The sequence below is a fragment of the Ursus maritimus genome, unplaced genomic scaffold (genome assembly GCF_017311325.1).
Source record: "Ursus maritimus isolate PB19 unplaced genomic scaffold, ASM1731132v1 scaffold_10, whole genome shotgun sequence".
In the NCBI taxonomy this organism is placed as follows: Eukaryota; Metazoa; Chordata; class Mammalia; order Carnivora; family Ursidae; genus Ursus; species Ursus maritimus.
The window spans coordinates 52,583,757-52,597,065 of record NW_024423344.1 but is presented as its reverse complement, the minus strand read 5'-3'; positions in this window follow the sequence as shown (position 1 = coordinate 52,597,065).

The window sequence follows — 13,309 nt, the reverse complement described above, 5'->3', positions numbered from 1 at the left end:
CAGACATTACTATTAACTAGACTCTACACTTTGTTTATTCAGTTGTTTTCCCTAAGGTCCTTCTCACTGTCTCAGGATCTCACTCAGGACACATTACATGTAGTCATCATGTTTTCTTGGGCTTCTTTTGTCTGTGACAGTTGCTCAGACTTTCCTTGTTTTTAACGACCTTGACATTTTTGAGGAGTCCTGGTAAGGTGTTTTGTAGAATGTTCTTCAATGTTGGTTTATCTGAAGTTTCCGTCATAGAGTGAGGTTATGGGTTTTCAAAAGAATGTCACAGAGGTATATCAGAGGGCATATGACATTGAAGTGCTCTGCCACACCGATGTTTCCCTTGATCACTTGGTTAAGATAATGGGTGCCAGGTTTCTCCCCTGCAAGGCTACTATTTTTTCCTTTCCACATTCTATTCACTAAGCAAGCCACTAAGTCCAGCTAGCACTCAGGCCCTTCACCCTGCTGTCATTTCTTAAATTCTCACCAAATCAATGACTATGTTTTCCAAAGGAACTCCATAAAGGTAGCAAGTAGATATTAGGGCATTGTGTAACAGCTGTCGTAGAGAGGTATGGTATAAAAAAGATGACCCTTTTACATAGTATCAGCCCTTATTATGGTGATAGAATGATTTCAAGAAACAATAAAAAAATAATAAACACATCTGAATCCCTCTTCATGTCAAAGTCCACCAAGAATGAAGTCCAAATCCCATTAACTGAAGGTTCATTCCTTCATTGACTCAACAAAAGCAGTAGTGCGGGCAGCAGGGTCGCATTAAGGTGTTAGACGGAGCCCCTGCCCTCATGTGCTCAATGAACAGTTTTATTTTAGAGAGAGGAGTGTTAGTGACTTTGTCTATAAGAAGTAAGTCGATCTGGTTGAATTTAATTCATCAATTTTACGTAGGCCGAGCAGATGCTAAGGACTGAACCATATAAGGACTGAATTCATTGAAAGATCAGGTTTTAACTTGTCCTGTACTAATCACTTACAGGCTTTCTTCCTGCAAAGCTCCGTGAAAGCAGCTATAGCTGAGTGATTCAGGCCGTGGATCCTGATAGACTGCTGAGGCAGTGAAAATGTCACCCGTCTCCCACATCACGTAAGCTGTGACCTCAACCCCCCAATTATGCCAGGGAAGGGCTGGTGTTACCCCAACCATGAATGCTGAAGTATAAGCCATGGTACCACCTAGCCATATCATATAGCTGCAACCACACAGCTTGGACCCCCAAATGTTTGCTTCTCTAACCATGAGTACTTGGCTGACGAACCAGGGCTGGAACGAAGGTTTCATCTAGTGAATTTCTATTGGATCTCAGTCCCTGATTGTGCCAGGGAGGAGCTGTTATTTCCCTGTCACTCAGTTCAAAGGTCTGAGGTTTCTCTTCTGGAGACTGACACTCAGGCCTTCTGGAGTCCCCATGTACTGCTCCAAGATGCTATAGGCAGTGGGAAAATCACACACCTGCTAGTACTTCTATCTGAAAATTTCGCTTTTGTGAGGCCTGCTCTCGCAGTCCTAGTAGTGTGCTGGTTGGCTGTTGGTTCGGTTTCTATGGCATCTACCAACAATAGGAGGCATGGAGAGGTCACAACCCAAGGGCAAACTTTGCCATAGGAGCCAAGACCTTGGGAGATGCCAATCTAAGGTACACTAGGGTAGTCTAGATGGAATCCTCTTATGTGGTAGCAGAAGAGCCCAGGAAAACATTACACAGTTAAAGTAAAGACAGACCAATCTATTGAGTCTGGCAGTTATAGTAAACACAGACCAATCTACCTTGAGTCTACTCACCACAGGATGAGTATGGCCTTCCATGGCTCATTCTTATAGGAAAACAATTATTGAGAGATAACTACATGTCAGAAACTGTAATAGGTAAGCACCAAGGATACAAAAATAGAGTCTCTGCTCCCAAGTAACTATGGCTGGTTAAGGAGATCAACTGTCAGTAATAAATGTTATGATGGGTTATGCATACAATGCTATGGTAGCAAAGAAGAAGAAATAGCAAACATATTTGAGAAAAGTCGGGAAGGACTTCACAGAGGAGGTGGTGGCATTTGATGTATATCTCAAAGGGTGGGTCTATAACCCACTTGAGGAAATCTCATACAGGACCCTCCAAGCTGCATTCAGTTAAGGCACATCTATTTTTAGGGGCACCTAGGTGGCTTGGTCAGTTAAACTTCACTCTTGATTTCAGCTCAGGTCATAATCTTAGGGTCGTGAGATCAAACCCCACATCTGGCTCTGCAGAGCATGGAGCCTGCTTAAGATTCTCTCTCTCCCTCTGCCTCCCTATTCACCCACTCTCTATCTCTCTCTCTTAAAAGAGATACATCTATTTCTAGTTGGTGCATGATGCTTTTCTTGGAAATGGGGCTCTACATATACGGTATGCCCTTGACATTTGCAAAGGAAACACCCTGAGATGTTTCAGAACACCTAAATTCACACATACTAATTAAGATATGGAGACTGAATAATCAGTCAGTCTTACTGGCTAAGTACTTGTTTCTACACATGAATCATGTGTCAGCACACCTACAAACTTTCAAAGGTTGGACATGCAAATGCCATGAGTCTAGCATGCCTTACAGAAGGGTCTTCCAGGATGGTAGCAGGATCACCCAGTCCTCCAAAGAGGTGGTGATGCTGCAGGCCAGAGAATGACAGCCTCGTTGTCTCCTAAGAAGATAACTAGGGCCTTTGTGGCAGAGTTTGCTGCAAGCTTGGTTACCTGGAAGACAGAGCAGAAGCCACCTGGAAGGAGGAGACTGGTGTCTGGCCTCATGTGACATGACCCAGTGAGTCATCATGGGCCAAAATGGATTCCTGTCAGGTGGAAAGAATTAATGCATGTATCATTTATTGAATACACTCACTGTGTTCTTGGCATAGTGCTAAGAGCATCACTTAACAACATTTACTTGTCACCAAAACCCTGTGTTAAGCACTATTATGTCTCCATTTCTGAGATGAGGAAACTGAGCTTGGAGAAGTTAATCAATAAACTCCAGGCCATACAAACTGGGAAGTGATAGAATGGGGGGTGAATCCAGGTTGTCTATCATCTAAACTCTGCTCTCAGCTTTTTGATCCTTCTTCATCCTCTAAGATAGGGGAGTATTAGTGGAGTTTGTGCAAAGAGGGAAAAGGCCAATACTCTTGAGGACTTGTGAGTCCTGGGGAGATGGTCTTCCACCAACGCCTTTGCCATAATTACTTCCTGAGCAGCTCAGAAATTAAGGAAGGGCTCCCACACCAAGCATTGTCAGGAATCTAGTTTTTGTCTTTCACAGGTTGATGTGCCCCATGACAGGAATTATACACGTCAGGGCTGAATATATGTTACTAGAAATAGGTTACTTCAGGAAGTCAGATCTGTACAGTTAAAATAGAAGTGAAAGAAGCTGGAAGTAAGATATAGCATTCTAATCTGTGGCTGAATCACGCACCACAACTGAGACTTCTCATTTCCCACTCTTTCCTTCTTCATTCTGCAAATGTCTCCAACTGTGACTCATCATTTTTGCAGCAACACTACTCCTTCGTATTTCTTTTTCTTGTCTTGCTATTTTCTCCATCTACTCCGTCTTTGAACTTTTCTGGGAGTATTCTATTGGTTACTGAAATTATCAAAGAGTAAGGTAGAGGAGACAGTTCTTGGGGAAACAAAAGAAATCACATTAAATAAGTCAAGGTCTTCAGTAAAACCAGAAGTTATAATTTTGTTACTGATATTAATGAGGACATAATATACATGAATTTGTTCAACATATTTTCTAAGAACCTAATTTTTGGCTGAAACTATTCTAGGGGTTGGGGATATCAAAAGAAATAGGACACAAACCTTTTCAGGTATTAAGAACTGAATGTTTTTATCATCCTCAAATTCATATGTTAGAGGTGGTCCTTTGGGTAGTAATAAGGACATGAAGTGGAGCCTTTGTGAATGGGATTGGTGTCCTTGTAAGATGGGCCATGGGAGAGATGCCCTGTCTTCTCCTGCCATAAGAGGATACAATGAGAAGATAGACTTCTATGAGCCGGGCAGAGCATCTGAACTGAACTGGCTGGTGCCTTGATTTTGGACTTCCCAGTCTGCACAATTGTGAGAAATCTGTTGTTTAAGCCACCCAGCCTATGGTAATCTGTCAAAGCAGCCTGAGTTGACAGGACAATGGGTAGGTTGAGACATAAAAAGACAACGTCAATAAAATGTGATATCATGACAGATGTCTTTATCTCTATCCGTATCTCTAAACAGTTGCTACAGGAGCTCTTTATGCAACCCAGGAGTTCCGGGAAAGTTTCTGAAGGAAAAGATATCTGAGCCCATTCATTAAAGATGAATTAAAATTAAGAGAAGGCAGAGAAGTAAGGGACAGGGGAAAGGGTGTTTCAGGCTTAGAGAATGCAGTAGATGAGCAAAACTACAGAAACATGGAACCAACAGTATGTTTGGAGAATTTAAGTAGTGCAATGTTGCTAGAAGACAAAGTTGAGGGGAGGGAGAGATGAGAGTAAGGCTTGGGAGATTGTCAGGACCACATTAGAGAAAGCTTTTATGTCAGTTAAGGAGTGTGTATTTCATCCTTTTGGTGATGGGATGATGGAATGGCCTAGAAGGATTTTAAGAAGGAGAATTCCCATAATCACATAGCATTTTAGAGAAATCACCTGGATGCCCAAGAGAAGGAGAGATCTGATGGGTGGAACGCAAGAACCTGGGAGAGGTCTAGGGGACTTGCACTGGACCATCCTAGTGTGAACAGAATAGACGTAAAGCTGTCAGCATTTAAGGTATAGGAATTGTGTGAAGTGCCAAGAGGAATACAAATCTTTTCTGAGGCTTTTCTTGAGTTGCTCTTTATGAATAGCAAAGGTGACCTAATGGGAATGTCAAAACCCTACAGAGGTCTTACTCCTCTATTTTCACAGACTCCTGCTGGCCTCCAATTCAGCCTTTTCTTCCTTTGCCGTAGGTCCTAGGATTCGACAGGCTTTCTTTTCCAATAACTCTTGCATTCTCTTGGTTCTTTGGGAAACTTTTTCTCCAGTCTAGATGTGACATGGGTCTCAGCCTTCCTAAATATCTTCTTTGCTTTCTACCCAAAAGGACAAATAATACCTTTTCTTCACAACACTTAACCATGACTGTAATTAATTGATAATGCCAGCCCTCCTTGATTAATGTCTCCCCTTCAGCCAGTCACTATTCTTCGTGGAAAGCATCAGACATGAACAGACAAGCACTAAAAGGTATATAGGAGACAGATTGATGTGATCACAGAAAAACCAGGGAAAGGAAATTACTAGGAATCCCAAGGCTGGGCAGCTAAATGCTGAGCCAAATCACGCCAGGGTTACTGTGAGCTCAGAACTTCACCACTAAGAGTGTTGCTACACTGCTGGGTTCAGAACACTGCTGGACAGCATTCTTGATGATTTTCTAATTGTTTCTGAGCCATTTTCATGTGCCTACAAAGTTCACATTCCAAGGAGGGAGCGTGTCTGGTCCTGGCTGCTAGGAGTTGGGAAAGGAAGGACTATCTTTCATTAACTTCCACAGTGGAAAGGTGGGAAGCAAGGTTCTCTCTTCCCCCTCCAACTCTTTGGGGTTTCTTGTCAAAAAAATTAAAAGGGTATTTGAAATCTGAATTTTATATTTCCTTATCTCTATATTTTATCTACACACACATGCACACACACGCACACACACACACACGCACATATATTACACAGCTGGCTGACAGGAAGTTCCATGAGGGTAGAGAATGTTTCATTTTCATTCACTGTCACATTCTCAGCACCAGGCAGAGTTCAAGGGTAGAGCAAGTACTCAGCAAATACTTCTTGGATGAATGCGAAAATAAATGAATGGATGTGCCTTCTTTAAAAAGTATTTTATTCCTAATCGCTATAGGATTTTAATAAATCTGAACTACTTGGTCCTAATCCACAGTTCCTAAGACATGAATAGACATGTTTTGAAAGAAGACATCCAGATGGCTAACAGACACATGAAAAGATGCTCAACATCACTCGGCCTCAGGGAAATACAAATCAAAACCACAGTGAGATACCACTTCACATCTGTTAGAATGGCTCAAATTAACAACGCAGGAAACAATAGATGTGGGTGAGGATGCAGAGAAAGGGGAACCCCCATACTCTGTTGGGGGCAATGCAAACTGGTGCAGCCACTCCGGAGAACAGTATGGAGGTTCCTCAAAAAGTTAAAAATAGAACTACCCTATGACAGAATAATTACAATTACTAGGTATTTACCCAAAGGATATAAAAACACTGATTCAAAGAAACACATATAACCGATGTCTATAGCAGCACTATCAACAATAACCAAATTATGGAAAGAGCCCAAATGTCCATCAGCTGATGAATGGATAAAGAGGGGGTGCAATGGAATATTACTCAGCCATCAAAAAGAAGGAAATCTTGCCATTTACAACAAAGTGGATAGAGCTAGAGTGTACTATGCTAAGCGAAATAAATCAGTCAGAGAAGGAAAAGTACCATGTGATTTCACTCATACATGGAATTTAATTTAACAGATGCACATAGGGGAAAGAAAAAAAAGAGACAGAGGCAAACCATAAAACAGGCCCTTAATTATAGAGAACAAACTGAGGGTTGCTGGAGGGGAGGTCGGTGGGGTAGGGGTAAATGGCTGATGGGCATTAAGGAGGGAACTTGTTGTGATGAGCACTGGGTGCTGTATGTAAGTGACGAATCACTAAATTCTACTCCTGAAACGAATATTACACTATACATCAACTAGAATTTAAGTAAGAACTTGAAACATTAGAGAAAAAATGTGAATCTTGAGAAACAAAACAAAAACAAAAAAACAATCCAGTTAATAAAAATCACAACTTTTGTCCAAATCCTTGGACAAAAAATCCAAGGAATATTTATTTTAAAGAAAAATAAATGTTTTTAAAATTAAAAAATTAATAAATAAACTACTTGGTCCTAATCTACAGTTCCTAACTCCCTTTGGAGACAGTACTTGGAACTGCTCCTGTCCTCTGCTTATTTCATGGGGTTCCCCAAGCAACCCCCCCGCCACCCCTACTTCGGAACCTCAGACTTTAGCAAAGGTACCATAGACCACTTAGTCTGTGCTTACGTTTTCCCCTGGAAACTGATCAAAGCAATGTCATCAGCATTCTTAAAGGCAACTGAGCTGTTTACCTTTCCTTGCTCTCCAGACTTGATAAGACCTGGCTCTGGAGAGGGAGAGAGCCTCTGGCGAGGGTGAGAGCCTGCAGCCCATTTCCCTCCAGAAGGCAGGGAGCACCCTGGGGCCTGTTTAAATGTGAGCTGGCAATGGATCTGGTACAAGTTTTGAGCTGCTTGGGGTTTGAAGCAGTTGTTTTCTCTGAGCAACAGCAATATTGAAATTCAGGGAAAACACAACAATGCTTGGGGATGGATTATCTATTCTTTGACATTCTGATTGTTTTAAAGTGTATGCTAGTTAGGCAAAGCCAAATATCAACAATATATAATACACCACTTTTAGGACACTGAAAACTGAAAAGTCATAATAAAACCTTATCTAAGACTCAAACACTATTGTTCAGCTGATGATATTGCAAGTCAGAAGATTTAATTAGCATAAAGTGAGCAGTTTAAGACTATTAATCTGTCTTCAGAAATAACTCTCCTTCTGGAGGATTTCTTAACCTAAAGGATTTTGAAAACATGCACACACTTCAAAGACTCCACCAATGCCCATGGTTTCTTGATGCATATTATCTCTGAACGTGTGCTTGCTAAGTTTTATTACATAGGCTATATTTTAAAATTCCTCTAACTTCAGTTATTGGTAGTTGCTTGCTTTAACTGGGATTCATAACTCTCCCTGCTGAGAATAAAACTTGTTGTCAGAATAAAGCACATTTGACTCTTTCTGAGCTGCCAAAATGTGAAGTCTTGTGGTTAGGTATTTTGGAAAACTGGCAGGTTTTGTTTACATATTGTGGTCTTTCTCCAAATTTATCCCACATCCCACACCCCGCAAGTCTTGGACCCCTTCCAATGTAATTGCTGTGGCACAAGTGCAAGGCGAAAAGGCTGCCACAGTTACCAGGTCCTTCCACCTCTGAGTCAGACGTGGCCAGCGCCAGAAGAGCTTCCCTTGCCTTAAAGAAAAAAAAAAAAATGCTGACCTACAGAAATACCTGAATCTAATTTGCTGTACAAATGGAAACCTTTTCTTCTCTAGATTGGATGCAGAGAACTTTTTTTCGATGTTTATAATTTAACAATTGCTTAGAGCCTTTCATCTGAAAGCAATTTACGCATGTTGGGCCCAATTATCCTAACATGCTTAAAACTTACCAGTATTTTTCCTCTTTAACCTTGGTGCATTAGTCTCATTGGACAGGGCCCTTATACCCACGGCAAACCTTAAACCTAATCATGGAAGTGCTTTATGGATTAAGATGCTAAAAGATCCTTCTTGCCAAGGAAAGGATGAAATCTTGGAAAAATGACCGTGTTTCTACATGTTCTTCCTACAGAGGTGAAAAGCTTTGGTTTTCAACTAAATTCAACCATTTCATATAATATTCATCCAGAAGAGACGTTGAGTCATGAACTCACCACACTCATTTTCTGTTACCGTGATTTTGGAAGAAAGCAATGTGTCTCATCGGCAGCCAATGTGTTATCTTTTTTTTTTTTTTAAAGATTTTATTTATTTATTTGACAGAGATAGAGACAGCCAGCGAGAAAGGGAACACAAGCAGGGGGAGTGGGAGAGGAAGAGGCAGGCTTCTAGCGGAGGAGCCCGATGTGGGACTCGATCCCATAACGCTGGGATCACGCCCTGAGCTGAAGGCAGACGCTTAACCGCTGTGCCACCCAGGCGCCCCCCAATGTGTTATCTTAATCTGGTGCAATCCAGCAGTCCAGAGCCACGCACTCTAGCTTTTTGTGAAGATGTCTTATTCAGTCCATTCATTCATTCAAGAAATATTTCTTGAGTCCTTACTCTGTGTCAGGCATGATGCTAGATATGGAAAAGCAAGCTACCTGTGTGTCCAAGAGTTAATGATTCTGAGGTAATACACACACCACCAGTTCATCATAATACTATGATAACCACTCTGATGGGAAAACTCAGCTCGCGAAAGGGCATCTGACCAAGATGCATGACATGAAGGAGGGCTTCCAAAAGAAGTGGGAGATAACGTGAGGCATGAACTTGCGATAGATGAAAACGCGGGAGGAAGGGTGTTCTGGGAGAGTAAGTGGTGGCATGTTTGTAAGCCCAGCACTCCTGTGTTTGAGAAACTGGAAAACTTTCATTTAGCTGAAGGGTAGAGTTTAGGGTTTCTTGTGGTAGAAGATTTTGCTGAGAGATAAGTAGAATCCAGTTCATTAGGACCTTGTAAACCCGAAGAAGGAGTTTGGACATTTTCCTAAAGGAAATGGGGGAGCCGAGAAAGGACTGGACACAGGGAATGGCGGGGATTGATTGCACTTTTGTAATGAATGTTTCCGCTGCAGTGTGTGGGGTAGATTGGATGGGGATTGAAGCTGGACCTCTGCTATCATGAAGGAGAAGGATGTTGGTTGTTCTGAATCAGAGTGGTGACCTGGGAGGTAAAGAGATGTTATTCAAATGAGAATCAGTTGGGCGAATCTGTGGCAGTGACAGATCTGTGTGGTGTGAGAGACATCAGAGTCAAGGATAAGGCTTAGGTTTTGCTTAGTCATTTCCTGCTGTCACAAATATAACACATTGGCCCAAAGTTCATGAATTCTCCTAGGTAATTAATTTTGGGGAACATCATTGCATGGGGTCTTCTTCATCCTCTGCACTCTTCAGAGTATTCAAAATATCAGACACCTAGATATTCTTGCATGGTTAATAAGCAGATTAACAGAAACCTAAAATACAACAGACCAACTATTTGAAACGCTAAGGGGTATAAGCCCTGAAAAATTTTACGTAGCTAATTCTGTGAATAGAGTCAAGGTCATATGCAAACATGAACTTTCAGCTAGTAAATGACAGAGCAGACAGAGCTCTGGAGCACAACGTTCGGTGTTAAGCATCTTTGTGTCGTCACCTTTGGGTCGTCAAGCTGTGTCAGAGCCCTAGGGTCCCGTAGAGGTGTCTTTGCCCTGCGTCACCCCCACCCCTCCTGGCCCACACTCACACCCAATCCCAGCATCCCAGCATTTATTGTTTCCTACAATGGAGATCTGCGGGATATTGCATTTGATAAAAAAAAATCACAGAAAAATGTTCGAAAGTCACTGTTCTTTACAACTGTCTTTCTCAAGCTCTGAGCGTTCCTGGCTCTGGGAAGGTCATTGTATCTCTTGAGCTCCAGTTTTCTCAGCTGCAAAATGAGAGCACAATTTTCTCTACTATGTCAGAGACTCCTTGAGATGATCTAATGAGGTTATTTGTGTTACAGTGCATCTTAAGATGCTTTCCTGAGGTATAATTTTATGTGCAATAAACAATCCATTTAAAGTGTACAATTTTACAAGTTTTGCCAAGGTATGCACTGGTGAAACCATTGCCACAATCAAATTACAGAATATTTTCATCACTCTAGAAGAATCTTTTACTCCTTTGCAGTCCATCCCTCCTGCTCCTCCTCCTGAACCCCCGCCCCCACTCTGAAACCTTTCATCTGCTTTCTGTCACTATAGATTAGCTTGTGTTTTCTAGTATTTCATGTAAATGAAATCGTACGGGGTGTACTATTTGCCCCTGGCTTTTTTCACGTAGTGTGACAATTCTGAGATTCCTTCATTTGCCAGAACAGTGAATCATTTCTTTTTATTGCTGAGTAGTATTCCATTGTATGGACGTGAATTTTATCTATTTGCTTGTTGATGGACATTTAGATTATTTCCTGCTTTTGGCTGTTGTGAATATACCTGCGGTGAACATTCGTGTACAAGTTTGCGTATAAACTTGAAGTACTATTTGAACTGTAAAATGGCATTTAATATAAACTTTCATGATCCAGATGTTAAAATAGTTCTGGCTTTTACAGGAAATTTGTCTCAGGTAAGAGTGATTTTTGTTTATTGATTTCTTGGGACCAAACACGGAGTTAACGCATAGAGCATTTCTCTGAATGCTGTCAATAGCTTCGTTTCAAAAGAATTTGCAACATTTCTTATTATAGACATGTGAGAATAAAATTATTTGAAATATAAAATTGCAAAGTGATATAAATTTTTAAAACATTATAAAGCCCATTGTAAAAAGGTTTTAATCAATATATGTTTGTACGCCAGGCTGATATTCCCTTGACACATGTACCGAAGTCCCTTTGGCTCCCAGAGATCTGTGCCCATAAACTGAGAAAGGAAGATATGCAGCGTTTGTGTTAATGACAATAGAGTTATTGTTCAGATCAAAGGCATCTCACTGGGGCCACTTGCTTGGGGAGTCAGTATTGACATCCTACCTGCTCTTTGACTACTGAACTTAAAGGAATATCTATTTGATTCTGGCCTCATCTTTTGAAATCTTCTCAAGTTCTGTTGTTTCTAAGGAAGTAGATATAAACTGAAATATATAGTTATTGATTTTCTAAGGGTCAAATGAATCCAATCCTCACCTCCTCCTTGAAGCTCTTCCAGATTGCCAAGAAATGTAATTTTATCCTTACTCCTTCCCTTATGTGAAAACAATGCTTTCCTTGTTCAGTAATGTTATGTGAAATTCTCTAATATAAATTTTTATTTTCTATTCCAAACTTTCTGACTCTCATCTTTTCTTTGTTAAAAAAGCAGAAGTCATTCCATATATTTCAGATAACGATTAACTGATCTAGGGCAGCAGTCCTGAAACTGTTTTCAAGCCCCTGTACCTGCTTAAAAATGACTGGGCACCCCAAAGCACTTTTGATTATATGACATATCTTTCAATATTTAACCTATAAGGTCTTAAAGCTGAGAAAGGCCTTAAAGTATTTGTTTATTAATTCATTAAAAAATAAATCCATTACCTGTTCAAATCAATAATGTATTTCCAAGAGCTGAGAAAGGCCTTAAAGTATTTGTTTATTAATTCATTAAAAAAATAAATCCATTACCTGTTCAAATCAATAATGTATTTCAGGAAAATATTTTCTAAAGCAAAAATGCAATGAGAAAATGTAGTGGTATTGTTTAACATTTTCAAAAAAATCTCTTTAATGTATAGCTAATACACAACGTTTTATACCCGCTTCTGCATTCAATCTGTAATATCATGTCTCATGTGACCTCTGAGACAATTCTCAACGCTAATGAAAGAAGGAGAGTGAAAACATCAGAAAATGTCTTGGTAGAATTATGAAAATAGTTTTAACCCTGCAGATCCCCTGAAATATTTGGGAGATACCCTTCCCTCCCCAGAGTTTCTTGGATGAACTCTGAAAATTGCTGTTCTTGTTATACTGTTACGGTATAATGAATGCTTTACCAGCAAACATATCTGTTCAGTGTAAATAAAGTTAATGGAAAGCAGCATGCTTGGATTTTTTTATTTGTCAGGTCTTCATAATCAGTTATCACTAAATAGCTCATTTGTTGATGATTTTGTAATGGGTTCTGCTGTTAGCTATCTGGGTGAGTGAGGCTCTCTAGGTATATAGATATACAAATATATGCAGCAGGGTGAGAAAACCTCTCTGTGCAAACTCTCACAGAACTTAACACAGTACATTGTAATAAATTTTTTTTATTGTCTTAACTGGCAATACTGACTTGAGTTTGTGGACAGCTGTTGGTGTCTTTTTATCAATGTAATCTCATCATCCAACACCCATTCCTGGATCCTCAGTGTAAAATTTGTTGAATGAGATGGACTGAGGACAGCCCACAGACTCACTGGTGATGAATCTAACTATATGGTGTGACATTAACACTTTACTGAAAAAATTAGTTCCAAACTTAAGGTGACAAACATTAAAAATTGGAGTGCACGGGTATCCAAGCACACACTGCTACCTGTCTTCTCACTTGGCTGGTGCTGAGTGGGCATTGCTGCGATGGGGTGCCCTTGGGAGCAGTTTTGTGGGTTTTTTTTTTTTAAAGATTTATTTATGTATTTGAGAGCGAATGAGAGCATGGAGGGGAGGGGCAGAGGGAGAGGGAGAGAGTGTTCAGCAGGCTCCCAGCTGAGCTTGATCCCATGACCCCAAGACCATGACCTGAGCCAAAACCAAGAGTCGATGCCCAACCAACTGTGCCACCCAGGTGCCCCGGGAGCAGTTTTTAAGAGAGGAGTTTCAGAGCATAACC